The sequence below is a fragment of the Lithobates pipiens genome, unplaced genomic scaffold, assembly GCF_037356315.1.
Source record: "Lithobates pipiens isolate NorthernLeopardFrog02 unplaced genomic scaffold, aLitPip1_a1.2 Scaffold_8, whole genome shotgun sequence".
Taxonomy (NCBI): Eukaryota; Metazoa; Chordata; class Amphibia; order Anura; family Ranidae; genus Lithobates; species Lithobates pipiens.
The window spans coordinates 593,254,275-593,281,259 of NW_027507903.1; the positions used below are offsets into that span (position 1 = coordinate 593,254,275).

The following is a 26,985-nucleotide window of genomic DNA, read 5'->3' on the forward strand; positions in this document are numbered from 1 at the left end:
TTCAGAGCCCGGATAGCTCAGTCGGTAGAGCATCAGACTTTTAATCTGAGGGTCCAGGGTTCAAGTCCCTGTTCGGGCGCTTTGAGGTCCTTGAGCTTCTGATTGGGCAGTCTTTATGCACATCTGCCAGGAACGCTCCCTGGACCAGAGAGATGAAATGTCCTAGGGGACGGGAAGCCAACCTCCCCCCTCGAGGCTCTTGGAATCTGCACCAGAAATAAAGGTGGCTGAAGGTGATTGTTTGACCAACTGTTTCCTGCCATAGAACCTTGTCTGTGGTAGCTTACCTGGGCTCCCGTAAACAATCTGCGACTGGCACACGCTGCTTGATCTTCTCTTGCCTATAATCCAGAGTGGATTCTACATTATTTTTTGGCCTGCGTTTCCTCTGCTGGACCTGGCATCATGAGGCTAAAGGGGAACTTCATTTGTAACCCAGTCACTGATTAAGAATACTGGAAGTGTCTTGGTCCAGGACTTAAGGAAGCCGTTCGGGCAGTGTCTTTTTGCAAGGCCCTTGTTTCCGGTGAAAGAGCATTGGCCTGTAGGTAAAAGTAAGCCAGAAACTGGACTGGACCCTATCTGCATGCTTACAGGTTAGATTCTCCCTTTTATCTTCAACCTGTCCTAGAAAATGAAACGGGAAAGGACGGTTGGCCAACCTGGGCAAGCCAAATACTTGTGCTTTCAGGCTGAATGCTCTTTTTCCACCATAGATGTCAAGATTCAAACAGCTTTGGACTCTTCTGGTGGTGGATTTTTCAGAGCCTGGATAGCTCAGTTGGTAGAGCATCAGACTTTTAATCTGAGGGTCCAGGGTTCAAGTCCCTGTTCGGGCGCTTTGAGGTCCTTGAGCTTCTGATTGGGCAGTCTTTATGCACATCTGCCAGGAACGCTCACTGGACCAGAGAGATGAAATGTCCTAGGGGAAGGGAAGCCAACCTCCCCCCTCGAGGCTCTTGGAATCTGCACCAGAAATAAAGGTGGCTGAAGGTGATTGTTTGACCAACTGTTTCCTGCCATAGAACCTTGTCTGTGGTAGCTTACCTGGGCTCCCGTAAACAATCTGCGACTGGCACACGCTGCTTGATCTTCTCTTGCCTATAATCCAGAGTGGATTCTACCTTATTTTTTGGCCTGCGTTTCCTCTGCTGGACCTGGCATCATGAGGCTAAAGGGGAACTTCATTTGTAACCCAGTCACTGATTAAGAATACTGGAAGTGTCTTGGTCCAGGACTTAAGGAAGCCGTTCGGGCAGTGTCTTTTTGCAAGGCCCTTGTTTCCGGTGAAAGAGCATTGGCCTGTAGGTAAAAGTAAGCCAGAAACTGGACTGGACCCTATCTGCATGCTTACAGGTTAGATTCTCCCTTTTATCTTCAACCTGTCCTAGAAAATGAAACGGGAGAGGACGATTGGCCAGCCTGGGCAAGCCAAATACTTGTGCTTTCAGGCTGAATGCTCTTTTTCCACCATAGATGTCAAGATTCAAACAGCTTTGGACTCTTCTGGTGGTGGATTTTTCAGAGCCCGGATAGCTCAGTCGGTAGAGCATCAGACTTTTAATCTGAGGGTCCAGGGTTCAAGTCCCTGTTCGGGCGCTTTGAGGTCCTTGAGCTTCTGATTGGGCAGTCTTTATGCACATCTGCCAGGAACGCTCACTGGACCAGAGAGATGAAATGTCCTAGGGGACGGGAAGCCAACCTCCCCCCTCGAGGCTCTTGGAATCTGCACCAGAAATAAAGGTGGCTGAAGGTGATTGTTTGACCAACTGTTTCCTGCCATAGAACCTTGTCTGTGGTAGCTTACCTGGGCTCCCATAAACAATCTGCAACTGGCACACGCTGCTTGATCTTCTCTTGCCTATAATCCAGAGTGGATTCTACATTATTTTTTGGCCTGCGTTTCCTCTGCTGGACCTGGCATCATGAGGCTAAAGGGGAACTTCATTTGTAACCCAGTCACTGATTAAGAATACTGGAAGTGTCTTGGTCCAGGACTTAAGGAAGCCGTTCGGGCAGTGTCTTTTTGCAAGGCCCTTGTTTCCGGTGAAAGAGCATTGGCCTGTAGGTAAAAGTAAGCCAGAAACTGGACTGGACCCTATCTGCATGCTTACAGGTTAGATTCTCCCTTTTATCTTCAACCTGTCCTAGAAAATGAAACGGGAGAGGACGATTGGCCAGCCTGGGCAAGCCAAATACTTGTGCTTTCAGGCTGAATGCTCTTTTTCCACCATAGATGTCAAGATTCAAACAGCTTTGGACTCTTCTGGTGGTGGATTTTTCAGAGCCCGGATAGCTCAGTCGGTAGAGCATCAGACTTTTAATCTGAGGGTCCAGGGTTCAAGTCCCTGTTCGGGCGCTTTGAGGTCCTTGAGCTTCTGATTGGGCAGTCTTTATGCACATCTGCCAGGAACGCTCACTGGACCAGAGAGATGAAATGTCCTAGGGGACGGGAAGCCAACCTCCCCCCTCGAGGCTCTTGGAATCTGCACCAGAAATAAAGGTGGCTGAAGGTGATTGTTTGACCAACTGTTTCCTGCCATAGAACCTTGTCTGTGGTAGCTTACCTGGGCTCCCGTAAACAATCTGCGACTGGCACACGCTGCTTGATCTTCTCTTGCCTATAATCCAGAGTGGATTCTACATTATTTTTTGGCCTGCGTTTCCTCTGCTGGACCTGGCATCATGAGGCTAAAGGGGAACTTCATTTGTAACCCAGTCACTGATTAAGAATACTGGAAGTGTCTTGGTCCAGGACTTAAGGAAGCCGTTCGGGCAGTGTCTTTTTGCAAGGCCCTTGTTTCCGGTGAAAGAGCATTGGCCTGTAGGTAAAAGTAAGCCAGAAACTGGACTGGACCCTATCTGCATGCTTACAGGTTAGATTCTCCCTTTTATCTTCAACCTGTCCTAGAAAATGAAACGGGAAAGGACGGTTGGCCAACCTGGGCAAGCCAAATACTTGTGCTTTCAGGCTGAATGCTCTTTTTCCACCATAGATGTCAAGATTCAAACAGCTTTGGACTCTTCTGGTGGTGGATTTTTCAGAGCCCGGATAGCTCAGTCGGTAGAGCATCAGACTTTTAATCTGAGGGTCCAGGGTTCAAGTCCCTGTTCGGGCGCTTTGAGGTCCTTGAGCTTCTGATTGGGCAGTCTTTATGCACATCTGCCAGGAACGCTCACTGGACCAGAGAGATGAAATGTCCTAGGGGACGGGAAGCCAACCTCCCCCCTCGAGGCTCTTGGAATCTGCACCAGAAATAAAGGTGGCTGAAGGTGATTGTTTGACCAACTGTTTCCTGCCATAGAACCTTGTCTGTGGTAGCTTACCTGGGCTCCCGTAAACAATCTGCGACTGGCACACGCTGCTTGATCTTCTCTTGCCTATAATCCAGAGTGGATTCTACCTTATTTTTTTGCCTGCGTTTCCTCTGCTGGACCTGGCATCATGAGGCTAAAGGGGAACTTCATTTGTAACCCAGTCACTGATTAAGAATACTGGAAGTGTCTTGGTCCAGGACTTAAGGAAGCCGTTCGGGCAGTGTCTTTTTGCAAGGCCCTTGTTTCCGGTGAAAGAGCATTGGCCTGTAGGTAAAAGTAAGCCAGAAACTGGACTGGACCCTATCTGCATGCTTACAGGTTAGATTCTCCCTTTTATCTTCAACCTGTCCTAGAAAATGAAACGGGAGAGGACGATTGGCCAGCCTGGGCAAGCCAAATACTTGTGCTTTCAGGCTGAATGCTCTTTTTCCACCATAGATGTCAAGATTCAAACAGCTTTGGACTCTTCTGGTGGTGGATTTTTCAGAGCCCGGATAGCTCAGTCGGTAGAGCATCAGACTTTTAATCTGAGGGTCCAGGGTTCAAGTCCCTGTTCGGGCGCTTTGAGGTCCTTGAGCTTCTGATTGGGCAGTCTTTATGCACATCTGCCAGGAACGCTCACTGGACCAGAGAGATGAAATGTCCTAGGGGACGGGAAGCCAACCTCCCCCCTCGAGGCTCTTGGAATCTGCACCAGAAATAAAGGTGGCTGAAGGTGATTGTTTGACCAACTGTTTCCTGCCATAGAACCTTGTCTGTGGTAGCTTACCTGGGCTCCCGTAAACAATCTGCGACTGGCACACGCTGCTTGATCTTCTCTTGCCTATAATCCAGAGTGGATTCTACATTATTTTTTGGCCTGCGTTTCCTCTGCTGGACCTGGCATCATGAGGCTAAAGGGGAACTTCATTTGTAACCCAGTCACTGATTAAGAATACTGGAAGTGTCTTGGTCCAGGACTTAAGGAAGCCGTTCGGGCAGTGTCTTTTTGCAAGGCCCTTGTTTCCGGTGAAAGAGCATTGGCCTGTAGGTAAAAGTAAGCCAGAAACTGGACTGGACCCTATCTGCATGCTTACAGGTTAGATTCTCCCTTTTATCTTCAACCTGTCCTAGAAAATGAAACGGGAAAGGACGGTTGGCCAACCTGGGCAAGCCAAATACTTGTGCTTTCAGGCTGAATGCTCTTTTTCCACCATAGATGTCAAGATTCAAACAGCTTTGGACTCTTCTGGTGGTGGATTTTTCAGAGCCCGGATAGCTCAGTCGGTAGAGCATCAGACTTTTAATCTGAGGGTCCAGGGTTCAAGTCCCTGTTCGGGCGCTTTGAGGTCCTTGAGCTTCTGATTGGGCAGTCTTTATGCACATCTGCCAGGAACGCTCACTGGACCAGAGAGATGAAATGTCCTAGGGGACGGGAAGCCAACCTCCCCCCTCGAGGCTCTTGGAATCTGCACCAGAAATAAAGGTGGCTGAAGGTGATTGTTTGACCAACTGTTTCCTGCCATAGAACCTTGTCTGTGGTAGCTTACCTGGGCTCCCATAAACAATCTGCAACTGGCACACGCTGCTTGATCTTCTCTTGCCTATAATCCAGAGTGGATTCTACATTATTTTTTGGCCTGCGTTTCCTCTGCTGGACCTGGCATCATGAGGCTAAAGGGGAACTTCATTTGTAACCCAGTCACTGATTAAGAATACTGGAAGTGTCTTGGTCCAGGACTTAAGGAAGCCGTTCGGGCAGTGTCTTTTTGCAAGGCCCTTGTTTCCGGTGAAAGAGCATTGGCCTGTAGGTAAAAGTAAGCCAGAAACTGGACTGGACCCTATCTGCATGCTTACAGGTTAGATTCTCCCTTTTATCTTCAACCTGTCCTAGAAAATGAAACGGGAGAGGACGATTGGCCAGCCTGGGCAAGCCAAATACTTGTGCTTTCAGGCTGAATGCTCTTTTTCCACCATAGATGTCAAGATTCAAACAGCTTTGGACTCTTCTGGTGGTGGATTTTTCAGAGCCCGGATAGCTCAGTCGGTAGAGCATCAGACTTTTAATCTGAGGGTCCAGGGTTCAAGTCCCTGTTCGGGCGCTTTGAGGTCCTTGAGCTTCTGATTGGGCAGTCTTTATGCACATCTGCCAGGAACGCTCACTGGACCAGAGAGATGAAATGTCCTAGGGGACGGGAAGCCAACCTCCCCCCTCGAGGCTCTTGGAATCTGCACCAGAAATAAAGGTGGCTGAAGGTGATTGTTTGACCAACTGTTTCCTGCCATAGAACCTTGTCTGTGGTAGCTTACCTGGGCTCCCGTAAACAATCTGCAACTGGCACACGCTGCTTGATCTTCTCTTGCCTATAATCCAGAGTGGATTCTACCTTATTTTTTGGCCTGCGTTTCCTCTGCTGGACCTGGCATCATGAGGCTAAAGGGGAACTTCATTTGTAACCCAGTCACTGATTAAGAATACTGGAAGTGTCTTGGTCCAGGACTTAAGGAAGCCGTTCGGGCAGTGTCTTTTTGCAAGGCCCTTGTTTCCGGTGAAAGAGCATTGGCCTGTAGGTAAAAGTAAGCCAGAAACTGGACTGGACCCTATCTGCATGCTTACAGGATAGATTCTCCCTTTTATCTTCAACCTGTCCTAGAAAATGAAACGGGAGAGGACGATTGGCCAGCCTGGGCAAGCCAAATACTTGTGCTTTCAGGCTGAATGCTCTTTTTCCACCATAGATGTCAAGATTCAAATAGCTTTGGACTCTTCTGGTGGTGGATTTTTCAGAGCCCGGATAGCTCAGTCGGTAGAGCATCAGACTTTTAATCTGAGGGTCCAGGGTTCAAGTCCCTGTTCGGGCGCTTTGAGGTCCTTGAGCTTCTGATTGGGCAGTCTTTATGCACATCTGCCAGGAACGCTCACTGGACCAGAGAGATGAAATGTCCTAGGGGACGGGAAGCCAACCTCCCCCCTCGAGGCTCTTGGAATCTGCACCAGAAATAAAGGTGGCTGAAGGTGATTGTTTGACCAACTGTTTCCTGCCATAGAACCTTGTCTGTGGTAGCTTACCTGGGCTCCCGTAAACAATCTGCGACTGGCACACGCTGCTTGATCTTCTCTTGCCTATAATCCAGAGTGGATTCTACCTTATTTTTTGGCCTGCGTTTCCTCTGCTGGACCTGGCATCATGAGGCTAAAGGGGAACTTCATTTGTAACCCAGTCACTGATTAAGAATACTGGAAGTGTCTTGGTCCAGGACTTAAGGAAGCCGTTCGGGCAGTGTCTTTTTGCAAGGCCCTTGTTTCCGGTGAAAGAGCATTGGCCTGTAGGTAAAAGTAAGCCAGAAACTGGACTGGACCCTATCTGCATGCTTACAGGTTAGATTCTCCCTTTTATCTTCAACCTGTCCTAGAAAATGAAACGGGAGAGGACGATTGGCCAGCCTGGGCAAGCCAAATACTTGTGCTTTCAGGCTGAATGCTCTTTTTCCACCATAGATGTCAAGATTCAAACAGCTTTGGACTCTTCTGGTGGTGGATTTTTCAGAGCCCGGATAGCTCAGTCGGTAGAGCATCAGACTTTTAATCTGAGGGTCCAGGGTTCAAGTCCCTGTTCGGGCGCTTTGAGGTCCTTGAGCTTCTGATTGGGCAGTCTTTATGCACATCTGCCAGGAATGCTCACTGGACCAGAGAGATGAAATGTCCTAGGGGACGGGAAGCCAACCTCCCCCCTCGAGGCTCTTGGAATCTGCACCAGAAATAAAGGTGGCTGAAGGTGATTGTTTGACCAACTGTTTCCTGCCATAGACCCTTGTCTGTGGTAGCTTACCTGGGCTCCCGTAAACAATCTGCGACTGGCACACGCTGCTTGATCTTCTCTTGCCTATAATCCAGAGTGGATTCTACCTTATTTTTTGGCCTGCGTTTCCTCTGCTGGACCTGGCATCATGAGGCTAAAGGGGAACTTCATTTGTAACCCAGTCACTGATTAAGAATACTGGAAGTGTCTTGGTCCAGGGCTTAAGGAAGCCGTTCGGGCAGTGTCTTTTTGCAAGGCCCTTGTTTCCGGTGAAAGAGCATTGGCCTGTAGGTAAAAGTAAGCCAGAAACTGGACTGGACCCTATCTGCATGCTTACAGGTTAGATTCTCCCTTTTATCTTCAACCTGTCCTAGAAAATTAAACGGGAGAGGACGATTGGCCAGCCTGGGCAAGCCAAATACTTGTGCTTTCAGGCTGAATGCTCTTTTTCCACCATAGATGTCAAGATTCAAACAGCTTTGGACTCTTTTGGTGGTGGATTTTTCAGAGCCCGGATAGCTCAGTCGGTAGAGCATCAGACTTTTAATCTGAGGGTCCAGGGTTCAAGTCCCTGTTCGGGCGCTTTGAGGTCCTTGAGCTTCTGATTGGGCAGTCTTTATGCACATCTGCCAGGAACGCTCACTGGACCAGAGAGATGAAATGTCCTAGGGGACGGGAAGCCAACCTCCCCCCTCGAGGCTCTTGGAATCTGCACCAGAAATAAAGGTGGCTGAAGGTGATTGTTTGACCAACTGTTTCCTGCCATAGAACCTTGTCTGTGGTAGCTTACCTGGGCTCCCGTAAACAATCTGCGACTGGCACACGCTGCTTGATCTTCTCTTGCCTATAATCCAGAGTGGATTCTACATTATTTTTTGGCCTGCGTTTCCTCTGCTGGACCTGGCATCATGAGGCTAAAGGGGAACTTCATTTGTAACCCAGTCACTGATTAAGAATACTGGAAGTGTCTTGGTCCAGGACTTAAGGAAGCCGTTCGGGCAGTGTCTTTTTGCAAGGCCCTTGTTTCCGGTGAAAGAGCATTGGCCTGTAGGTAAAAGTAAGCCAGAAACTGGACTGGACCCTATCTGCATGCTTACAGGTTAGATTCTCCCTTTTATCTTCAACCTGTCCTAGAAAATGAAACGGGAAAGGACGGTTGGCCAACCTGGGCAAGCCAAATACTTGTGCTTTCAGGCTGAATGCTCTTTTTCCACCATAGATGTCAAGATTCAAACAGCTTTGGACTCTTCTGGTGGTGGATTTTTCAGAGCCCGGATAGCTCAGTCGGTAGAGCATCAGACTTTTAATCTGAGGGTCCAGGGTTCAAGTCCCTGTTCGGGCGCTTTGAGGTCCTTGAGCTTCTGATTGGGCAGTCTTTATGCACATCTGCCAGGAACGCTCACTGGACCAGAGAGATGAAATGTCCTAGGGGACGGGAAGCCAACCTCCCCCCTCGAGGCTCTTGGAATCTGCACCAGAAATAAAGGTGGCTGAAGGTGATTGTTTGACCAACTGTTTCCTGCCATAGAACCTTGTCTGTGGTAGCTTACCTGGGCTCCCATAAACAATCTGCAACTGGCACACGCTGCTTGATCTTCTCTTGCCTATAATCCAGAGTGGATTCTACATTATTTTTTGGCCTGCGTTTCCTCTGCTGGACCTGGCATCATGAGGCTAAAGGGGAACTTCATTTGTAACCCAGTCACTGATTAAGAATACTGGAAGTGTCTTGGTCCAGGACTTAAGGAAGCCGTTCGGGCAGTGTCTTTTTGCAAGGCCCTTGTTTCCGGTGAAAGAGCATTGGCCTGTAGGTAAAAGTAAGCCAGAAACTGGACTGGACCCTATCTGCATGCTTACAGGTTAGATTCTCCCTTTTATCTTCAACCTGTCCTAGAAAATGAAACGGGAGAGGACGATTGGCCAGCCTGGGCAAGCCAAATACTTGTGCTTTCAGGCTGAATGCTCTTTTTCCACCATAGATGTCAAGATTCAAACAGCTTTGGACTCTTCTGGTGGTGGATTTTTCAGAGCCCGGATAGCTCAGTCGGTAGAGCATCAGACTTTTAATCTGAGGGTCCAGGGTTCAAGTCCCTGTTCGGGCGCTTTGAGGTCCTTGAGCTTCTGATTGGGCAGTCTTTATGCACATCTGCCAGGAACGCTCACTGGACCAGAGAGATGAAATGTCCTAGGGGACGGGAAGCCAACCTCCCCCCTCGAGGCTCTTGGAATCTGCACCAGAAATAAAGGTGGCTGAAGGTGATTGTTTGACCAACTGTTTCCTGCCATAGAACCTTGTCTGTGGTAGCTTACCTGGGCTCCCGTAAACAATCTGCAACTGGCACACGCTGCTTGATCTTCTCTTGCCTATAATCCAGAGTGGATTCTACCTTATTTTTTGGCCTGCGTTTCCTCTGCTGGACCTGGCATCATGAGGCTAAAGGGGAACTTCATTTGTAACCCAGTCACTGATTAAGAATACTGGAAGTGTCTTGGTCCAGGACTTAAGGAAGCCGTTCGGGCAGTGTCTTTTTGCAAGGCCCTTGTTTCCGGTGAAAGAGCATTGGCCTGTAGGTAAAAGTAAGCCAGAAACTGGACTGGACCCTATCTGCATGCTTACAGGATAGATTCTCCCTTTTATCTTCAACCTGTCCTAGAAAATGAAACGGGAGAGGACGATTGGCCAGCCTGGGCAAGCCAAATACTTGTGCTTTCAGGCTGAATGCTCTTTTTCCACCATAGATGTCAAGATTCAAATAGCTTTGGACTCTTCTGGTGGTGGATTTTTCAGAGCCCGGATAGCTCAGTCGGTAGAGCATCAGACTTTTAATCTGAGGGTCCAGGGTTCAAGTCCCTGTTCGGGCGCTTTGAGGTCCTTGAGCTTCTGATTGGGCAGTCTTTATGCACATCTGCCAGGAACGCTCACTGGACCAGAGAGATGAAATGTCCTAGGGGACGGGAAGCCAACCTCCCCCCTCGAGGCTCTTGGAATCTGCACCAGAAATAAAGGTGGCTGAAGGTGATTGTTTGACCAACTGTTTCCTGCCATAGAACCTTGTCTGTGGTAGCTTACCTGGGCTCCCGTAAACAATCTGCGACTGGCACACGCTGCTTGATCTTCTCTTGCCTATAATCCAGAGTGGATTCTACCTTATTTTTTGGCCTGCGTTTCCTCTGCTGGACCTGGCATCATGAGGCTAAAGGGGAACTTCATTTGTAACCCAGTCACTGATTAAGAATACTGGAAGTGTCTTGGTCCAGGACTTAAGGAAGCCGTTCGGGCAGTGTCTTTTTGCAAGGCCCTTGTTTCCGGTGAAAGAGCATTGGCCTGTAGGTAAAAGTAATCCAGAAACTGGACTGGACCCTATCTGCATGCTTACAGGTTAGATTCTCCCTTTTATCTTCAACCTGTCCTAGAAAATGAAACGGGAGAGGACGATTGGCCAGCCTGGGCAAGCCAAATACTTGTGCTTTCAGGCTGAATGCTCTTTTTCCACCATAGATGTCAAGATTCAAACAGCTTTGGACTCTTCTGGTGGTGGATTTTTCAGAGCCCGGATAGCTCAGTCGGTAGAGCATCAGACTTTTAATCTGAGGGTCCAGGGTTCAAGTCCCTGTTCGGGCGCTTTGAGGTCCTTGAGCTTCTGATTGGGCAGTCTTTATGCACATCTGCCAGGAATGCTCACTGGACCAGAGAGATGAAATGTCCTAGGGGACGGGAAGCCAACCTCCCCCCTCGAGGCTCTTGGAATCTGCACCAGAAATAAAGGTGGCTGAAGGTGATTGTTTGACCAACTGTTTCCTGCCATAGACCCTTGTCTGTGGTAGCTTACCTGGGCTCCCGTAAACAATCTGCGACTGGCACACGCTGCTTGATCTTCTCTTGCCTATAATCCAGAGTGGATTCTACCTTATTTTTTGGCCTGCGTTTCCTCTGCTGGACCTGGCATCATGAGGCTAAAGGGGAACTTCATTTGTAACCCAGTCACTGATTAAGAATACTGGAAGTGTCTTGGTCCAGGGCTTAAGGAAGCCGTTCGGGCAGTGTCTTTTTGCAAGGCCCTTGTTTCCGGTGAAAGAGCATTGGCCTGTAGGTAAAAGTAAGCCAGAAACTGGACTGGACCCTATCTGCATGCTTACAGGTTAGATTCTCCCTTTTATCTTCAACCTGTCCTAGAAAATTAAACGGGAGAGGACGATTGGCCAGCCTGGGCAAGCCAAATACTTGTGCTTTCAGGCTGAATGCTCTTTTTCCACCATAGATGTCAAGATTCAAACAGCTTTGGACTCTTTTGGTGGTGGATTTTTCAGAGCCCGGATAGCTCAGTCGGTAGAGCATCAGACTTTTAATCTGAGGGTCCAGGGTTCAAGTCCCTGTTCGGGCGCTTTGAGGTCCTTGAGCTTCTGATTGGGCAGTCTTTATGCACATCTGCCAGGAACGCTCACTGGACCAGAGAGATGAAATGTCCTAGGGGACGGGAAGCCAACCTCCCCCCTCGAGGCTCTTGGAATCTGCACCAGAAATAAAGGTGGCTGAAGGTGATTGTTTGACCAACTGTTTCCTGCCATAGAACCTTGTCTGTGGTAGCTTACCTGGGCTCCCGTAAACAATCTGCGACTGGCACACGCTGCTTGATCTTCTCTTGCCTATAATCCAGAGTGGATTCTACATTATTTTTTGGCCTGCGTTTCCTCTGCTGGACCTGGCATCATGAGGCTAAAGGGGAACTTCATTTGTAACCCAGTCACTGATTAAGAATACTGGAAGTGTCTTGGTCCAGGACTTAAGGAAGCCGTTCGGGCAGTGTCTTTTTGCAAGGCCCTTGTTTCCGGTGAAAGAGCATTGGCCTGTAGGTAAAAGTAAGCCAGAAACTGGACTGGACCCTATCTGCATGCTTACAGGTTAGATTCTCCCTTTTATCTTCAACCTGTCCTAGAAAATGAAACGGGAAAGGACGGTTGGCCAACCTGGGCAAGCCAAATACTTGTGCTTTCAGGCTGAATGCTCTTTTTCCACCATAGATGTCAAGATTCAAACAGCTTTGGACTCTTCTGGTGGTGGATTTTTCAGAGCCCGGATAGCTCAGTCGGTAGAGCATCAGACTTTTAATCTGAGGGTCCAGGGTTCAAGTCCCTGTTCGGGCGCTTTGAGGTCCTTGAGCTTCTGATTGGGCAGTCTTTATGCACATCTGCCAGGAACGCTCACTGGACCAGAGAGATGAAATGTCCTAGGGGACGGGAAGCCAACCTCCCCCCTCGAGGCTCTTGGAATCTGCACCAGAAATAAAGGTGGCTGAAGGTGATTGTTTGACCAACTGTTTCCTGCCATAGAACCTTGTCTGTGGTAGCTTACCTGGGCTCCCGTAAACAATCTGCGACTGGCACACGCTGCTTGATCTTCTCTTGCCTATAATCCAGAGTGGATTCTACCTTATTTTTTGGCCTGCGTTTCCTCTGCTGGACCTGGCATCATGAGGCTAAAGGGGAACTTCATTTGTAACCCAGTCACTGATTAAGAATACTGGAAGTGTCTTGGTCCAGGACTTAAGGAAGCCGTTCGGGCAGTGTCTTTTTGCAAGGCCCTTGTTTCCGGTGAAAGAGCATTGGCCTGTAGGTAAAAGTAAGCCAGAAACTGGACTGGACCCTATCTGCATGCTTACAGGTTAGATTCTCCCTTTTATCTTCAACCTGTCCTAGAAAATGAAACGGGAAAGGACGATTGGCCAGCCTGGGCAAGCCAAATACTTGTGCTTTCAGGCTGAATGCTCTTTTTCCACCATAGATGTCAAGATTCAAACAGCTTTGGACTCTTCTGGTGGTGGATTTTTCAGAGCCCGGATAGCTCAGTCGGTAGAGCATCAGACTTTTAATCTGAGGGTCCAGGGTTCAAGTCCCTGTTCGGGCGCTTTGAGGTCCTTGAGCTTCTGATTGGGCAGTCTTTATGCACATCTGCCAGGAACGCTCACTGGACCAGAGAGATGAAATGTCCTATGGGACGGGAAGCCAACCTCCCCCCTCGAGGCTCTTGGAATCTGCACCAGAAATAAAGGTGGCTGAAGGTGATTGTTTGACCAACTGTTTCCTGCCATAGAACCTTGTCTGTGGTAGCTTACCTGGGCTCCCGTAAACAATCTGCGACTGGCACACGCTGCTTGATCTTCTCTTGCCTATAATCCAGAGTGGATTCTACCTTATTTTTTGGCCTGCGTTTCCTCTGCTGGACCTGGCATCATGAGGCTAAAGGGGAACTTCATTTGTAACCCAGTCACTGATTAAGAATACTGGAAGTGTCTTGGTCCAGGACTTAAGGAAGCCGTTCGGGCAGTGTCTTTTTGCAAGGCCCTTGTTTCCGGTGAAAGAGCATTGGCCTGTAGGTAAAAGTAAGCCAGAAACTTGGACCCTATCTGCATGCTTACAGGTTAGATTCTCCCTTTTATCTTCAACCTGTCCTAGAAAATGAAACGGGAGAGGACGATTGGCCAGCCTGGGCAAGCCAAATACTTGTGCTTTCAGGCTGAATGCTCTTTTTCCACCATAGATGTCAAGATTCAAACAGCTTTGGACTCTTCTGGTGGTGGATTTTTCAGAGCCCGGATAGCTCAGTCGGTAGAGCATCAGACTTTTAATCTGAGGGTCCAGGGTTCAAGTCCCTGTTCGGGCGCTTTGAGGTCCTTGAGCTTCTGATTGGGCAGTCTTTATGAACATCTGCCAGGAACGCTCACTGGACCAGAGAGATGAAATGTCCTAGGGGACGGGAAGCCAACCTCCCCCCTCGAGGCTCTTGGAATCTGCACCAGAAATAAAGGTGGCTGAAGGTGATTGTTTGACCAACTGTTTCCTGCCATAGAACCTTGTCTGTGGTAGCTTACCTGGGCTCCCGTAAACAATCTGCGACTGGCACACGCTGCTTGATCTTCTCTTGCCTATAATCCAGAGTGGATTCTACCTTATTTTTTGGCCTGCGTTTCCTCTGCTGGACCTGGCATCATGAGGCTAAAGGGGAACTTCATTTGTAACCCAGTCACTGATTAAGAATACTGGAAGTGTCTTGGTCCAGGACTTAAGGAAGCCGCTCGGGCAGTGTCTTTTTGCAAGGCCCTTGTTTCCGGTGAAAGGGCATTGGCCTGTAGGTAAAAGTAAGCCAGAAACTGGACTGGACCCTATCTGCATGCTTACAGGTTAGATTCTCCCTTTTATCTTCAACCTGTCCTAGAAAATTAAACGGGAGAGGACGATTGGCCAGCCTGGGCAAGCCAAATACTTGTGCTTTCAGGCTGAATGCTCTTTTTCCACCATAGATGTCAAGATTCAAACAGCTTTGGACTCTTCTGGTGGTGGATTTTTCAGAGCCCGGATAGCTCAGTCGGTAGAGCATCAGACTTTTAATCTGAGGGTCCAGGGTTCAAGTCCCTGTTCGGGCGCTTTGAGGTCCTTGAGCTTCTGATTGGGCAGTCTTTATGCACATCTGCCAGGAACGCTCACTGGACCAGAGAGATGAAATGTCCTAGGGGACGGGAAGCCAACCTCCCCCCTCGAGGCTCTTGGAATCTGCACCAGAAATAAAGGTGGCTGAAGGTGATTGTTTGACCAACTGTTTCCTGCCATAGAACCTTGTCTGTGGTAGCTTACCTGGGCTCCCGTAAACAATCTGCGACTGGCACACGCTGCTTGATCTTCTCTTGCCTATAATCCAGAGTGGATTCTACCTTATTTTTTGGCCTGCGTTTCCTCTGCTGGACCTGGCATCATGAGGCTAAAGGGGAACTTCATTTGTAACCCAGTCACTGATTAAGAATACTGGAAGTGTCTTGGTCCAGGACTTAAGGAAGCCGTTCGGGCAGTGTCTTTTTGCAAGGCCCTTGTTTCCGGTGAAAGAGCATTGGCCTGTAGGTAAAAGTAAGCCAGAAACTGGACTGGACCCTATCTGCATGCTTACAGGTTAGATTCTCCCTTTTATCTTCAACCTGTCCTAGAAAATGAAACGGGAAAGGACGATTGGCCAGCCTGGGCAAGCCAAATACTTGTGCTTTCAGGCTGAATGCTCTTTTTCCACCATAGATGTCAAGATTCAAACAGCTTTGGACTCTTCTGGTGGTGGATTTTTCAGAGCCCGGATAGCTCAGTCGGTAGAGCATCAGACTTTTAATCTGAGGGTCCAGGGTTCAAGTCCCTGTTCGGGCGCTTTGAGGTCCTTGAGCTTCTGATTGGGCAGTCTTTATGCACATCTGCCAGGAATGCTCACTGGACCAGCGAGATGAAATGTCCTAGGGGACGGGAAGCCAACCTCCCCCCTCGAGGCTCTTGGAATCTGCACCAGAAATAAAGGTGGCTGAAGGTGATTGTTTGACCAACTGTTTCCTGCCATAGACCCTTGTCTGTGGTAGCTTACCTGGGCTCCCGTAAACAATCTGCAACTGGCACACGCTGCTTGATCTTCTCTTGCCTATAATCCAGGGTGGATTCCACCTTATTTTTTGGCCTGCGTTTCCTCTGCTGGACCTGGCATCATGAGGCTAAAGGGGAACTTCATTTGTAACCCAGTCACTGATTAAGAATACTGGAAGTGTCTTGGTCCAGGGCTTAAGGAAGCCGTTCTGGCAGTGTCTTTTTGCAAGGCCCTTGTTTCCGGTGAAAGAGCATTGACCTGTAGGTAAAAGTAAGCCAGAAACTGGACTGGACCCTATCTGCATGCTTACAGGTTAGATTCTCCCTTTTATCTTCAACCTGTCCTAGAAAATTAAACGGGAGAGGACGATTGGCCAGCCTGGGCAAGCCAAATACTTGTGCTTTCAGGCTGAATGCTCTTTTTCCACCATAGATGTCAAGATTCAAACAGCTTTGGACTCTTCTGGTGGTGGATTTTTCAGAGCCCGGATAGCTCAGTCGGTAGAGCATCAGACTTTTAATCTGAGGGTCCAGGGTTCAAGTCCCTGTTCGGGCGCTTTGAGGTCCTTGAGCTTCTGATTGGGCAGTCTTTATGCACATCTGCCAGGAATGCTCACTGGACCAGAGAGATGAAATGTCCTAGGGGACGGGAAGCCAACCTCCCCCCTCGACGCTCTTGGAATCTGCACCAGAAATAAAGGTGGCTGAAGGTGATTGTTTGACCAACTGTTTCCTGCCATAGACCCTTGTCTGTGGTAGCTTACCTGGGCTCCCGTAAACAATCTGCAACTGGCACACGCTGCTTGATCTTCTCTTGCCTATAATCCAGGGTGGATTCCACCTTATTTTTTGGCCTGCGTTTCCTCTGCTGGACCTGGCATCATGAGGCTAAAGGGGAACTTCATTTGTAACCCAGTCACTGATTAAGAATACTGGAAGTGTCTTGGTCCAGGGCTTAAGGAAGCCGTTCTGGCAGTGTCTTTTTGCAAGGCCCTTGTTTCCGGTGAAAGAGCATTGACCTGTAGGTAAAAGTAAGCCAGAAACTGGACTGGACCCTATCTGCATGCTTACAGGTTAGATTCTCCCTTTTATCTTCAACCTGTCCTAGAAAATTAAACGGGAGAGGACGATTGGCCAGCCTGGGCAAGCCAAATACTTGTGCTTTCAGGCTGAATGCTCTTTTTCCACCATAGATGTCAAGATTCAAACAGCTTTGGACTCTTCTGGTGGTGGATTTTTCAGAGCCCGGATAGCTCAGTCGGTAGAGCATCAGACTTTTAATCTGAGGGTCCAGGGTTCAAGTCCCTGTTCGGGCGCTTTGAGGTCCTTGAGCTTCTGATTGGGCAGTCTTTATGCACATCTGCCAGGAATGCTCACTGGACCAGAGAGATGAAATGTCCTAGGGGACGGGAAGCCAACCTCCCCCCTCGAGGCTCTTGGAATCTGCACCAGAAATAAAGGTGGCTGAAGGTGATTGTTTGACCAACTGTTTCCTGCCATAGACCCTTGTCTGTGGTAGCTTACCTGGGCTCCCGTAAACAATCTGCGACTGGCACACGCTGCTTGATCTTCTCTTGCCTATAATCCAGAGTGGATTCTACCTTATTTTTTGGCCTGCGTTTCCTCTGCTGGACCTGGCATCATGAGGCTAAAGGGGAACTTCATTTGTAACCCAGTCACTGATTAAGAATACTGGAAGTGTCTTGGTCCAGGGCTTAAGGAAGCCGTTCGGGCAGTGTCTTTTTGCAAGGCCCTTGTTTCCGGTGAAAGAGCATTGGCCTGTAGGTAAAAGTAAGCCAGAAACTGGACTGGACCCTATCTGCATGCTTACAGGTTAGATTCTCCCTTTTATCTTCAACCTGTCCTAGAAAATTAAACGGGAGAGGACGATTGGCCAGCCTGGGCAAGCCAAATACTTGTGCTTTCAGGCTGAATGCTCTTTTTCCACCATAGATGTCAAGATTCAAACAGCTTTGGACTCTTCTGGTGGTGGATTTTTCAGAGCCCGGATAGCTCAGTCGGTAGAGCATCAGACTTTTAATCTGAGGGTCCAGGGTTCAAGTCCCTGTTCGGGCGCTTTGAGGTCCTTGAGCTTCTGATTGGGCAGTCTTTATGCACATCTGCCAGGAATGCTCACTGGACCAGAGAGATGAAATGTCCTAGGGGACGGGAAGCCAACCTCCCCCCTCGACGCTCTTGGAATCTGCACCAGAAATAAAGGTGGCTGAAGGTGATTGTTTGACCAACTGTTTCCTGCCATAGACCCTTGTCTGTGGTAGCTTACCTGGGCTCCCGTAAACAATCTGCAACTGGCACACGCTGCTTGATCTTCTCTTGCCTATAATCCAGGGTGGATTCCACCTTATTTTTTGGCCTGCGTTTCCTCTGCTGGACCTGGCATCATGAGGCTAAAGGGGAACTTCATTTGTAACCCAGTCACTGATTAAGAATACTGGAAGTGTCTTGGTCCAGGGCTTAAGGAAGCCGTTCTGGCAGTGTCTTTTTGCAAGGCCCTTGTTTCCGGTGAAAGAGCATTGGCCTGTAGGTAAAAGTAAGCCAGAAACTGGACTGGACCCTATCTGCATGCTTACAGGTTAGATTCTCCCTTTTATCTTCAACCTGTCCTAGAAAATTAAACGGGAGAGGACGATTGGCCAGCCTGGGCAAGCCAAATACTTGTGCTTTCAGGCTGAATGCTCTTTTTCCACCATAGATGTCAAGATTCAAACAGCTTTGGACTCTTCTGGTGGTGGATTTTTCAGAGCCCGGATAGCTCAGTCGGTAGAGCATCAGACTTTTAATCTGAGGGTCCAGGGTTCAAGTCCCTGTTCGGGCGCTTTGAGGTCCTTGAGCTTCTGATTGGGCAGTCTTTATGCACATCTGCCAGGAATGCTCACTGGACCAGAGAGATGAAATGTCCTAGGGGACGGGAAGCCAACCTCCCCCCTCGAGGCTCTTGGAATCTGCACCAGAAATAAAGGTGGCTGAAGGTGATTGTTTGACCAACTGTTTCCTGCCATAGACCCTTGTCTGTGGTAGTTTACCTGGGCTCCCGTAAACAATCTGCGACTGGCACACGCTGCTTGATCTTCTCTTGCCTATAATCCAGAGTGGATTCTACCTTATTTTTTGGCCTGCGTTTCCTCTGCTGGACCTGGCATCATGAGGCTAAAGGGGAACTTCATTTGTAACCCAGTCACTGATTAAGAATACTGGAAGTGTCTTGGTCCAGGGCTTAAGGAAGCCGTTCGGGCAGTGTCTTTTTGCAAGGCCCTTGTTTCCGGTGAAAGAGCATTGGCCTGTAGGTAAAAGTAAGCCAGAAACTGGACTGGACCCTATCTGCATGCTTACAGGTTAGATTCTCCCTTTTATCTTCAACCTGTCCTAGAAAATTAAACGGGAGAGGACGATTTGCCAGCCTGGGCAAGCCAAATACTTGTGCTTTCAGGCTGAATGCTCTTTTTCCACCATAGATGTCAAGATTCAAACAGCTTTGGACTCTTCTGGTGGTGGATTTTTCAGAGCCTGGATAGCTCAGTCGGTAGAGCATCAGACTTTTAATCTGAGTGTCCAGGGTTCAAGTCCCTGTTTTGGCGCTTTGAGGTCCTTGAGCTTCTGATTGGGCAGTCTTTATGCACATCTGCCAGGAATGCTCACTGGACCAGCGAGATGAAATGTCCTAGGGGACGGGAAGCCAACCTCCCCCCTCGAGGCTCTTGGAATCTGCACCAGAAATAAAGGTGGCTGAAGGTGATTGTTTGACCAACTGTTTCCTGCCATAGACCCTTGTCTGTGGTAGCTTACCTGGGCTCCCGTAAACAATCTGCGACTGGCACACGCTGCTTGATCTTCTCTTGCCTATAATCCAGAGTGGATTCTACCTTATTTTTTGGCCTGCGTTTCCTCTGCTGGACCTGGCATCATGAGGCTAAAGGGGAACTTCATTTGTAACCCAGTCACTGATTAAGAATACTGGAAGTGTCTTGGTCCAGGACTTAAGGAAGCCGCTCGGGCAGTGTCTTTTTGCAAGGCCCTTGTTTCCGGTGAAAGAGCATTGGCCTGTAGGTAAAAGTAAGCCAGAAACTTGGACCCTATCTGCATGCTTACAGGTTAGATTCTCCCTTTTATCTTCAACCTGTCCTAGAAAATGAAACGGGAGAGGACGATTGGCCAGCCTGGGCAAGCCAAATACTTGTGCTTTCAGGCTGAATGCTCTTTTTCCACCATAGATGTCAAGATTCAAACAGCTTTGGACTCTTCTGGTGGTGGATTTTTCAGAGCCCGGATAGCTCAGTCGGTAGAGCATCAGACTTTTAATCTGAGGGTCCAGGGTTCAAGTCCCTGTTCGGGCGCTTTGAGGTCCTTGAGCTTCTGATTGGGCAGTCTTTATGCACATCTGCCAGGAACGCTCACTGGACCAGAGAGATGAAATGTCCTAGGGGACGGGAAGCCAACCTCCCCCCTCGAGGCTCTTGGAATCTGCACCAGAAATAAAGGTGGCTGAAGGTGATTGTTTGACCAACTGTTTCCTGCCATAGAACCTTGTCTGTGGTAGCTTACCTGGGCTCCCGTAAACAATCTGCAACTGGCACACGCTGCTTGATCTTCTCTTGCCTATAATCCAGAGTGGATTCTACCTTATTTTTTGGCCTGCGTTTCCTCTGCTGGACCTGGCATCATGAGGCTAAAGGGGAACTTCATTTGTAACCCAGTCACTGATTAAGAATACTGGAAGTGTCTTGGTCCAGGACTTAAGGAAGCCGTTCGGGCAGTGTCTTTTTGCAAGGCCCTTGTTTCCGGTGAAAGAGCATTGGCCTGTAGGTAAAAGTAAGCCAGAAACTGGACTGGACCCTATCTGCATGCTTACAGGATAGATTCTCCCTTTTATCTTCAACCTGTCCTAGAAAATGAAACGGGAGAGGACGATTGGCCAGCCTGGGCAAGCCAAATACTTGTGCTTTCAGGCTGAATGCTCTTTTTCCACCATAGATGTCAAGATTCAAATAGCTTTGGACTCTTCTGGTGGTGGATTTTTCAGAGCCCGGATAGCTCAGTCGGTAGAGCATCAGACTTTTAATCTGAGGGTCCAGGGTTCAAGTCCCTGTTCGGGCGCTTTGAGGTCCTTGAGCTTCTGATTGGGCAGTCTTTATGCACATCTGCCAGGAACGCTCACTGGACCAGAGAGATGAAATGTCCTAGGGGACGGGAAGCCAACCTCCCCCCTCGAGGCTCTTGGAATCTGCACCAGAAATAAAGGTGGCTGAAGGTGATTGTTTGACCAACTGTTTCCTGCCATAGAACCTTGTCTGTGGTAGCTTACCTGGGCTCCCGTAAACAATCTGCGACTGGCACACGCTGCTTGATCTTCTCTTGCCTATAATCCAGAGTGGATTCTACCTTATTTTTTGGCCTGCGTTTCCTCTGCTGGACCTGGCATCATGAGGCTAAAGGGGAACTTCATTTGTAACCCAGTCACTGATTAAGAATACTGGAAGTGTCTTGGTCCAGGACTTAAGGAAGCCGTTCGGGCAGTGTCTTTTTGCAAGGCCCTTGTTTCCGGTGAAAGAGCATTGGCCTGTAGGTAAAAGTAAGCCAGAAACTGGACTGGACCCTATCTGCATGCTTACAGGTTAGATTCTCCCTTTTATCTTCAACCTGTCCTAGAAAATGAAACGGGAGAGGACGATTGGCCAGCCTGGGCAAGCCAAATACTTGTGCTTTCAGGCTGAATGCTCTTTTTCCACCATAGATGTCAAGATTCAAACAGCTTTGGACTCTTCTGGTGGTGGATTTTTCAGAGCCCGGATAGCTCAGTCGGTAGAGCATCAGACTTTTAATCTGAGGGTCCAGGGTTCAAGTCCCTGTTCGGGCGCTTTGAGGTCCTTGAGCTTCTGATTGGGCAGTCTTTATGCACATCTGCCAGGAATGCTCACTGGACCAGAGAGATGAAATGTCCTAGGGGACGGGAAGCCAACCTCCCCCCTCGAGGCTCTTGGAATCTGCACCAGAAATAAAGGTGGCTGAAGGTGATTGTTTGACCAACTGTTTCCTGCCATAGACCCTTGTCTGTGGTAGCTTACCTGGGCTCCCGTAAACAATCTGCGACTGGCACACGCTGCTTGATCTTCTCTTGCCTATAATCCAGAGTGGATTCTACCTTATTTTTTGGCCTGCGTTTCCTCTGCTGGACCTGGCATCATGAGGCTAAAGGGGAACTTCATTTGTAACCCAGTCACTGATTAAGAATACTGGAAGTGTCTTGGTCCAGGGCTTAAGGAAGCCGTTCGGGCAGTGTCTTTTTGCAAGGCCCTTGTTTCCGGTGAAAGAGCATTGGCCTGTAGGTAAAAGTAAGCCAGAAACTGGACTGGACCCTATCTGCATGCTTACAGGTTAGATTCTCCCTTTTATCTTCAACCTGTCCTAGAAAATTAAACGGGAGAGGACGATTGGCCAGCCTGGGCAAGCCAAATACTTGTGCTTTCAGGCTGAATGCTCTTTTTCCACCATAGATGTCAAGATTCAAACAGCTTTGGACTCTTTTGGTGGTGGATTTTTCAGAGCCCGGATAGCTCAGTCGGTAGAGCATCAGACTTTTAATCTGAGGGTCCAGGGTTCAAGTCCCTGTTCGGGCGCTTTGAGGTCCTTGAGCTTCTGATTGGGCAGTCTTTATGCACATCTGCCAGGAACGCTCACTGGACCAGAGAGATGAAATGTCCTAGGGGACGGGAAGCCAACCTCCCCCCTCGAGGCTCTTGGAATCTGCACCAGAAATAAAGGTGGCTGAAGGTGATTGTTTGACCAACTGTTTCCTGCCATAGAACCTTGTCTGTGGTAGCTTACCTGGGCTCCCGTAAACAATCTGCGACTGGCACACGCTGCTTGATCTTCTCTTGCCTATAATCCAGAGTGGATTCTACATTATTTTTTGGCCTGCGTTTCCTCTGCTGGACCTGGCATCATGAGGCTAAAGGGGAACTTCATTTGTAACCCAGTCACTGATTAAGAATACTGGAAGTGTCTTGGTCCAGGACTTAAGGAAGTCGTTCGGGCAGTGTCTTTTTGCAAGGCCCTTGTTTCCGGTGAAAGAGCATTGGCCTGTAGGTAAAAGTAAGCCAGAAACTGGACTGGACCCTATCTGCATGCTTACAGGTTAGATTCTCCCTTTTATCTTCAACCTGTCCTAGAAAATGAAACGGGAAAGGACGGTTGGCCAACCTGGGCAAGCCAAATACTTGTGCTTTCAGGCTGAATGCTCTTTTTCCACCATAGATGTCAAGATTCAAACAGCTTTGGACTCTTCTGGTGGTGGATTTTTCAGAGCCCGGATAGCTCAGTCGGTAGAGCATCAGACTTTTAATCTGAGGGTCCAGGGTTCAAGTCCCTGTTCGGGCGCTTTGAGGTCCTTGAGCTTCTGATTGGGCAGTCTTTATGCACATCTGCCAGGAACGCTCACTGGACCAGAGAGATGAAATGTCCTAGGGGACGGGAAGCCAACCTCCCCCCTCGAGGCTCTTGGAATCTGCACCAGAAATAAAGGTGGCTGAAGGTGATTGTTTGACCAACTGTTTCCTGCCATAGAACCTTGTCTGTGGTAGCTTACCTGGGCTCCCGTAAACAATCTGCGACTGGCACACGCTGCTTGATCTTCTCTTGCCTATAATCCAGAGTGGATTCTACCTTATTTTTTGGCCTGCGTTTCCTCTGCTGGACCTGGCATCATGAGGCTAAAGGGGAACTTCATTTGTAACCCAGTCACTGATTAAGAATACTGGAAGTGTCTTGGTCCAGGACTTAAGGAAGCCGTTCGGGCAGTGTCTTTTTGCAAGGCCCTTGTTTCCGGTGAAAGAGCATTGGCCTGTAGGTAAAAGTAAGCCAGAAACTGGACTGGACCCTATCTGCATGCTTACAGGTTAGATTCTCCCTTTTATCTTCAACCTGTCCTAGAAAATGAAACGGGAAAGGACGATTGGCCAGCCTGGGCAAGCCAAATACTTGTGCTTTCAGGCTGAATGCTCTTTTTCCACCATAGATGTCAAGATTCAAACAGCTTTGGACTCTTCTGGTGGTGGATTTTTCAGAGCCCGGATAGCTCAGTCGGTAGAGCATCAGACTTTTAATCTGAGGGTCCAGGGTTCAAGTCCCTGTTCGGGCGCTTTGAGGTCCTTGAGCTTCTGATTGGGCAGTCTTTATGCACATCTGCCAGGAACGCTCACTGGACCAGAGAGATGAAATGTCCTATGGGACGGGAAGCCAACCTCCCCCCTCGAGGCTCTTGGAATCTGCACCAGAAATAAAGGTGGCTGAAGGTGATTGTTTGACCAACTGTTTCCTGCCATAGAACCTTGTCTGTGGTAGCTTACCTGGGCTCCCGTAAACAATCTGCGACTGGCACACGCTGCTTGATCTTCTCTTGCCTATAATCCAGAGTGGATTCTACCTTATTTTTTGGCCTGCGTTTCCTCTGCTGGACCTGGCATCATGAGGCTAAAGGGGAACTTCATTTGTAACCCAGTCACTGATTAAGAATACTGGAAGTGTCTTGGTCCAGGACTTAAGGAAGCCGTTCGGGCAGTGTCTTTTTGCAAGGCCCTTGTTTCCGGTGAAAGAGCATTGGCCTGTAGGTAAAAGTAAGCCAGAAACTTGGACCCTATCTGCATGCTTACAGGTTAGATTCTCCCTTTTATCTTCAACCTGTCCTAGAAAATGAAACGGGAGAGGACGATTGGCCAGCCTGGGCAAGCCAAATACTTGTGCTTTCAGGCTGAATGCTCTTTTTCCACCATAGATGTCAAGATTCAAACAGCTTTGGACTCTTCTGGTGGTGGATTTTTCAGAGCCCGGATAGCTCAGTCGGTAGAGCATCAGACTTTTAATCTGAGGGTCCAGGGTTCAAGTCCCCGTTCGGGCGCTTTGAGGTCCTTGAGCTTCTGATTGGGCAGTCTTTATGAACATCTGCCAGGAACGCTCACTGGACCAGAGAGATGAAATGTCCTAGGGGACGGGAAGCCAACCTCCCCCCTCGAGGCTCTTGGAATCTGCACCAGAAATAAAGGTGGCTGAAGGTGATTGTTTGACCAACTGTTTCCTGCCATAGAACCTTGTCTGTGGTAGCTTACCTGGGCTCCCGTAAACAATCTGCGACTGGCACACGCTGCTTGATCTTCTCTTGCCTATAATCCAGAGTGGATTCTACCTTATTTTTTGGCCTGCGTTTCCTCTGCTGGACCTGGCATCATGAGGCTAAAGGGGAACTTCATTTGTAACCCAGTCACTGATTAAGAATACTGGAAGTGTCTTGGTCCAGGACTTAAGGAAGCCGCTCGGGCAGTGTCTTTTTGCAAGGCCCTTGTTTCCGGTGAAAGAGCATTGGCCTGTAGGTAAAAGTAAGCCAGAAACTGGACTGGACCCTATCTGCATGCTTACAGGTTAGATTCTCCCTTTTATCTTCAACCTGTCCTAGAAAATTAAACGGGAGAGGACGATTGGCCAGCCTGGGCAAGCCAAATACTTGTGCTTTCAGGCTGAATGCTCTTTTTCCACCATAGATGTCAAGATTCAAACAGCTTTGGACTCTTCTGGTGGTGGATTTTTCAGAGCCCGGATAGCTCAGTCGGTAGAGCATCAGACTTTTAATCTGAGGGTCCAGGGTTCAAGTCCCTGTTCGGGCGCTTTGAGGTCCTTGAGCTTCTGATTGGGCAGTCTTTATGCACATCTGCCAGGAACGCTCACTGGACCAGAGAGATGAAATGTCCTAGGGGACGGGAAGCCAACCTCCCCCCTCGAGGCTCTTGGAATCTGCACCAGAAATAAAGGTGGCTGAAGGTGATTGTTTGACCAACTGTTTCCTGCCATAGAACCTTGTCTGTGGTAGCTTACCTGGGCTCCCGTAAACAATCTGCGACTGGCACACGCTGCTTGATCTTCTCTTGCCTATAATCCAGAGTGGATTCTACCTTATTTTTTGGCCTGCGTTTCCTCTGCTGGACCTGGCATCATGAGGCTAAAGGGGAACTTCATTTGTAACCCAGTCACTGATTAAGAATACTGGAAGTGTCTTGGTCCAGGACTTAAGGAAGCCGTTCGGGCAGTGTCTTTTTGCAAGGCCCTTGTTTCCGGTGAAAGAGCATTGGCCTGTAGGTAAAAGTAAGCCAGAAACTGGACTGGACCCTATCTGCATGCTTACAGGTTAGATTCTCCCTTTTATCTTCAACCTGTCCTAGAAAATGAAACGGGAAAGGACGATTGGCCAGCCTGGGCAAGCCAAATACTTGTGCTTTCAGGCTGAATGCTCTTTTTCCACCATAGATGTCAAGATTCAAACAGCTTTGGACTCTTCTGGTGGTGGATTTTTCAGAGCCCGGATAGCTCAGTCGGTAGAGCATCAGACTTTTAATCTGAGGGTCCAGGGTTCAAGTCCCTGTTCGGGCGCTTTGAGGTCCTTGAGCTTCTGATTGGGCAGTCTTTATGCACATCTGCCAGGAATGCTCACTGGACCAGCGAGATGAAATGTCCTAGGGGACGGGAAGCCAACCTCCCCCCTCGAGGCTCTTGGAATCTGCACCAGAAATAAAGGTGGCTGAAGGTGATTGTTTGACCAACTGTTTCCTGCCATAGACCCTTGTCTGTGGTAGCTTACCTGGGCTCCCGTAAACAATCTGCAACTGGCACACGCTGCTTGATCTTCTCTTGCCTATAATCCAGGGTGGATTCCACCTTATTTTTTGGCCTGCGTTTCCTCTGCTGGACCTGGCATCATGAGGCTAAAGGGGAACTTCATTTGTAACCCAGTCACTGATTAAGAATACTGGAAGTGTCTTGGTCCAGGGCTTAAGGAAGCCGTTCTGGCAGTGTCTTTTTGCAAGGCCCTTGTTTCCGGTGAAAGAGCATTGACCTGTAGGTAAAAGTAAGCCAGAAACTGGACTGGACCCTATCTGCATGCTTACAGGTTAGATTCTCCCTTTTATCTTCAACCTGTCCTAGAAAATTAAACGGGAGAGGACGATTGGCCAGCCTGGGCAAGCCAAATACTTGTGCTTTCAGGCTGAATGCTCTTTTTCCACCATAGATGTCAAGATTCAAACAGCTTTGGACTCTTCTGGTGGTGGATTTTTCAGAGCCCGGATAGCTCAGTCGGTAGAGCATCAGACTTTTAATCTGAGGGTCCAGGGTTCAAGTCCCTGTTCGGGCGCTTTGAGGTCCTTGAGCTTCTGATTGGGCAGTCTTTATGCACATCTGCCAGGAATGCTCACTGGACCAGAGAGATGAAATGTCCTAGGGGACGGGAAGCCAACCTCCCCCCTCGACGCTCTTGGAATCTGCACCAGAAATAAAGGTGGCTGAAGGTGATTGTTTGACCAACTGTTTCCTGCCATAGACCCTTGTCTGTGGTAGCTTACCTGGGCTCCCGTAAACAATCTGCAACTGGCACACGCTGCTTGATCTTCTCTTGCCTATAATCCAGGGTGGATTCCACCTTATTTTTTGGCCTGCGTTTCCTCTGCTGGAC

The 26,985-nt window shown here is 48.8% G+C and overlaps 33 non-coding genes across 33 annotated transcripts; all 33 read left to right on the forward strand.

Moving 5' to 3' along the window:
* The first annotated feature begins 6 nt into the window (after positions 1–6).
* TRNAK-UUU (transfer RNA lysine (anticodon UUU)) lies at positions 7–79 on the forward strand. The gene has a single exon. It is a non-coding gene; the product is annotated as a tRNA-Lys (tRNA).
* A 1,447-nt stretch (positions 80–1,526) lies between these two features.
* On the forward strand, positions 1,527–1,599 carry TRNAK-UUU (transfer RNA lysine (anticodon UUU)). The gene has a single exon. It is a non-coding gene; the product is annotated as a tRNA-Lys (tRNA).
* Positions 1,600–2,286: 687 nt separating this feature from the next.
* Positions 2,287–2,359, forward strand: TRNAK-UUU (transfer RNA lysine (anticodon UUU)). The gene has a single exon. It is a non-coding gene; the product is annotated as a tRNA-Lys (tRNA).
* Positions 2,360–3,046: 687 nt separating this feature from the next.
* TRNAK-UUU (transfer RNA lysine (anticodon UUU)) lies at positions 3,047–3,119 on the forward strand. The gene has a single exon. It is a non-coding gene; the product is annotated as a tRNA-Lys (tRNA).
* A 687-nt stretch (positions 3,120–3,806) lies between these two features.
* On the forward strand, positions 3,807–3,879 carry TRNAK-UUU (transfer RNA lysine (anticodon UUU)). The gene has a single exon. It is a non-coding gene; the product is annotated as a tRNA-Lys (tRNA).
* A 687-nt stretch (positions 3,880–4,566) lies between these two features.
* TRNAK-UUU (transfer RNA lysine (anticodon UUU)) lies at positions 4,567–4,639 on the forward strand. The gene has a single exon. It is a non-coding gene; the product is annotated as a tRNA-Lys (tRNA).
* A 687-nt stretch (positions 4,640–5,326) lies between these two features.
* Positions 5,327–5,399, forward strand: TRNAK-UUU (transfer RNA lysine (anticodon UUU)). Its single transcript has one exon. It is a non-coding gene; the product is annotated as a tRNA-Lys (tRNA).
* Positions 5,400–6,086: 687 nt separating this feature from the next.
* On the forward strand, positions 6,087–6,159 carry TRNAK-UUU (transfer RNA lysine (anticodon UUU)). Its single transcript has one exon. It is a non-coding gene; the product is annotated as a tRNA-Lys (tRNA).
* Positions 6,160–6,846: 687 nt separating this feature from the next.
* On the forward strand, positions 6,847–6,919 carry TRNAK-UUU (transfer RNA lysine (anticodon UUU)). The gene has a single exon. It is a non-coding gene; the product is annotated as a tRNA-Lys (tRNA).
* Positions 6,920–7,606: 687 nt separating this feature from the next.
* On the forward strand, positions 7,607–7,679 carry TRNAK-UUU (transfer RNA lysine (anticodon UUU)). Its single transcript has one exon. It is a non-coding gene; the product is annotated as a tRNA-Lys (tRNA).
* A 687-nt stretch (positions 7,680–8,366) lies between these two features.
* TRNAK-UUU (transfer RNA lysine (anticodon UUU)) lies at positions 8,367–8,439 on the forward strand. Its single transcript has one exon. It is a non-coding gene; the product is annotated as a tRNA-Lys (tRNA).
* A 687-nt stretch (positions 8,440–9,126) lies between these two features.
* On the forward strand, positions 9,127–9,199 carry TRNAK-UUU (transfer RNA lysine (anticodon UUU)). The gene has a single exon. It is a non-coding gene; the product is annotated as a tRNA-Lys (tRNA).
* Positions 9,200–9,886: 687 nt separating this feature from the next.
* TRNAK-UUU (transfer RNA lysine (anticodon UUU)) lies at positions 9,887–9,959 on the forward strand. Its single transcript has one exon. It is a non-coding gene; the product is annotated as a tRNA-Lys (tRNA).
* Positions 9,960–10,646: 687 nt separating this feature from the next.
* On the forward strand, positions 10,647–10,719 carry TRNAK-UUU (transfer RNA lysine (anticodon UUU)). Its single transcript has one exon. It is a non-coding gene; the product is annotated as a tRNA-Lys (tRNA).
* Positions 10,720–11,406: 687 nt separating this feature from the next.
* TRNAK-UUU (transfer RNA lysine (anticodon UUU)) lies at positions 11,407–11,479 on the forward strand. The gene has a single exon. It is a non-coding gene; the product is annotated as a tRNA-Lys (tRNA).
* Positions 11,480–12,166: 687 nt separating this feature from the next.
* On the forward strand, positions 12,167–12,239 carry TRNAK-UUU (transfer RNA lysine (anticodon UUU)). Its single transcript has one exon. It is a non-coding gene; the product is annotated as a tRNA-Lys (tRNA).
* A 687-nt stretch (positions 12,240–12,926) lies between these two features.
* TRNAK-UUU (transfer RNA lysine (anticodon UUU)) lies at positions 12,927–12,999 on the forward strand. Its single transcript has one exon. It is a non-coding gene; the product is annotated as a tRNA-Lys (tRNA).
* Positions 13,000–13,682: 683 nt separating this feature from the next.
* On the forward strand, positions 13,683–13,755 carry TRNAK-UUU (transfer RNA lysine (anticodon UUU)). Its single transcript has one exon. It is a non-coding gene; the product is annotated as a tRNA-Lys (tRNA).
* Positions 13,756–14,442: 687 nt separating this feature from the next.
* Positions 14,443–14,515, forward strand: TRNAK-UUU (transfer RNA lysine (anticodon UUU)). The gene has a single exon. It is a non-coding gene; the product is annotated as a tRNA-Lys (tRNA).
* A 687-nt stretch (positions 14,516–15,202) lies between these two features.
* On the forward strand, positions 15,203–15,275 carry TRNAK-UUU (transfer RNA lysine (anticodon UUU)). The gene has a single exon. It is a non-coding gene; the product is annotated as a tRNA-Lys (tRNA).
* Positions 15,276–15,962: 687 nt separating this feature from the next.
* Positions 15,963–16,035, forward strand: TRNAK-UUU (transfer RNA lysine (anticodon UUU)). Its single transcript has one exon. It is a non-coding gene; the product is annotated as a tRNA-Lys (tRNA).
* A 687-nt stretch (positions 16,036–16,722) lies between these two features.
* Positions 16,723–16,795, forward strand: TRNAK-UUU (transfer RNA lysine (anticodon UUU)). The gene has a single exon. It is a non-coding gene; the product is annotated as a tRNA-Lys (tRNA).
* Positions 16,796–17,482: 687 nt separating this feature from the next.
* On the forward strand, positions 17,483–17,555 carry TRNAK-UUU (transfer RNA lysine (anticodon UUU)). Its single transcript has one exon. It is a non-coding gene; the product is annotated as a tRNA-Lys (tRNA).
* A 687-nt stretch (positions 17,556–18,242) lies between these two features.
* Positions 18,243–18,315, forward strand: TRNAK-UUU (transfer RNA lysine (anticodon UUU)). The gene has a single exon. It is a non-coding gene; the product is annotated as a tRNA-Lys (tRNA).
* Positions 18,316–19,758: 1,443 nt separating this feature from the next.
* TRNAK-UUU (transfer RNA lysine (anticodon UUU)) lies at positions 19,759–19,831 on the forward strand. Its single transcript has one exon. It is a non-coding gene; the product is annotated as a tRNA-Lys (tRNA).
* Positions 19,832–20,518: 687 nt separating this feature from the next.
* On the forward strand, positions 20,519–20,591 carry TRNAK-UUU (transfer RNA lysine (anticodon UUU)). The gene has a single exon. It is a non-coding gene; the product is annotated as a tRNA-Lys (tRNA).
* Positions 20,592–21,278: 687 nt separating this feature from the next.
* TRNAK-UUU (transfer RNA lysine (anticodon UUU)) lies at positions 21,279–21,351 on the forward strand. The gene has a single exon. It is a non-coding gene; the product is annotated as a tRNA-Lys (tRNA).
* A 687-nt stretch (positions 21,352–22,038) lies between these two features.
* Positions 22,039–22,111, forward strand: TRNAK-UUU (transfer RNA lysine (anticodon UUU)). Its single transcript has one exon. It is a non-coding gene; the product is annotated as a tRNA-Lys (tRNA).
* Positions 22,112–22,798: 687 nt separating this feature from the next.
* TRNAK-UUU (transfer RNA lysine (anticodon UUU)) lies at positions 22,799–22,871 on the forward strand. Its single transcript has one exon. It is a non-coding gene; the product is annotated as a tRNA-Lys (tRNA).
* Positions 22,872–23,558: 687 nt separating this feature from the next.
* On the forward strand, positions 23,559–23,631 carry TRNAK-UUU (transfer RNA lysine (anticodon UUU)). Its single transcript has one exon. It is a non-coding gene; the product is annotated as a tRNA-Lys (tRNA).
* A 1,443-nt stretch (positions 23,632–25,074) lies between these two features.
* Positions 25,075–25,147, forward strand: TRNAK-UUU (transfer RNA lysine (anticodon UUU)). Its single transcript has one exon. It is a non-coding gene; the product is annotated as a tRNA-Lys (tRNA).
* Positions 25,148–25,834: 687 nt separating this feature from the next.
* On the forward strand, positions 25,835–25,907 carry TRNAK-UUU (transfer RNA lysine (anticodon UUU)). The gene has a single exon. It is a non-coding gene; the product is annotated as a tRNA-Lys (tRNA).
* A 687-nt stretch (positions 25,908–26,594) lies between these two features.
* TRNAK-UUU (transfer RNA lysine (anticodon UUU)) lies at positions 26,595–26,667 on the forward strand. Its single transcript has one exon. It is a non-coding gene; the product is annotated as a tRNA-Lys (tRNA).
* Positions 26,668–26,985: the final 318 nt, after the last annotated feature.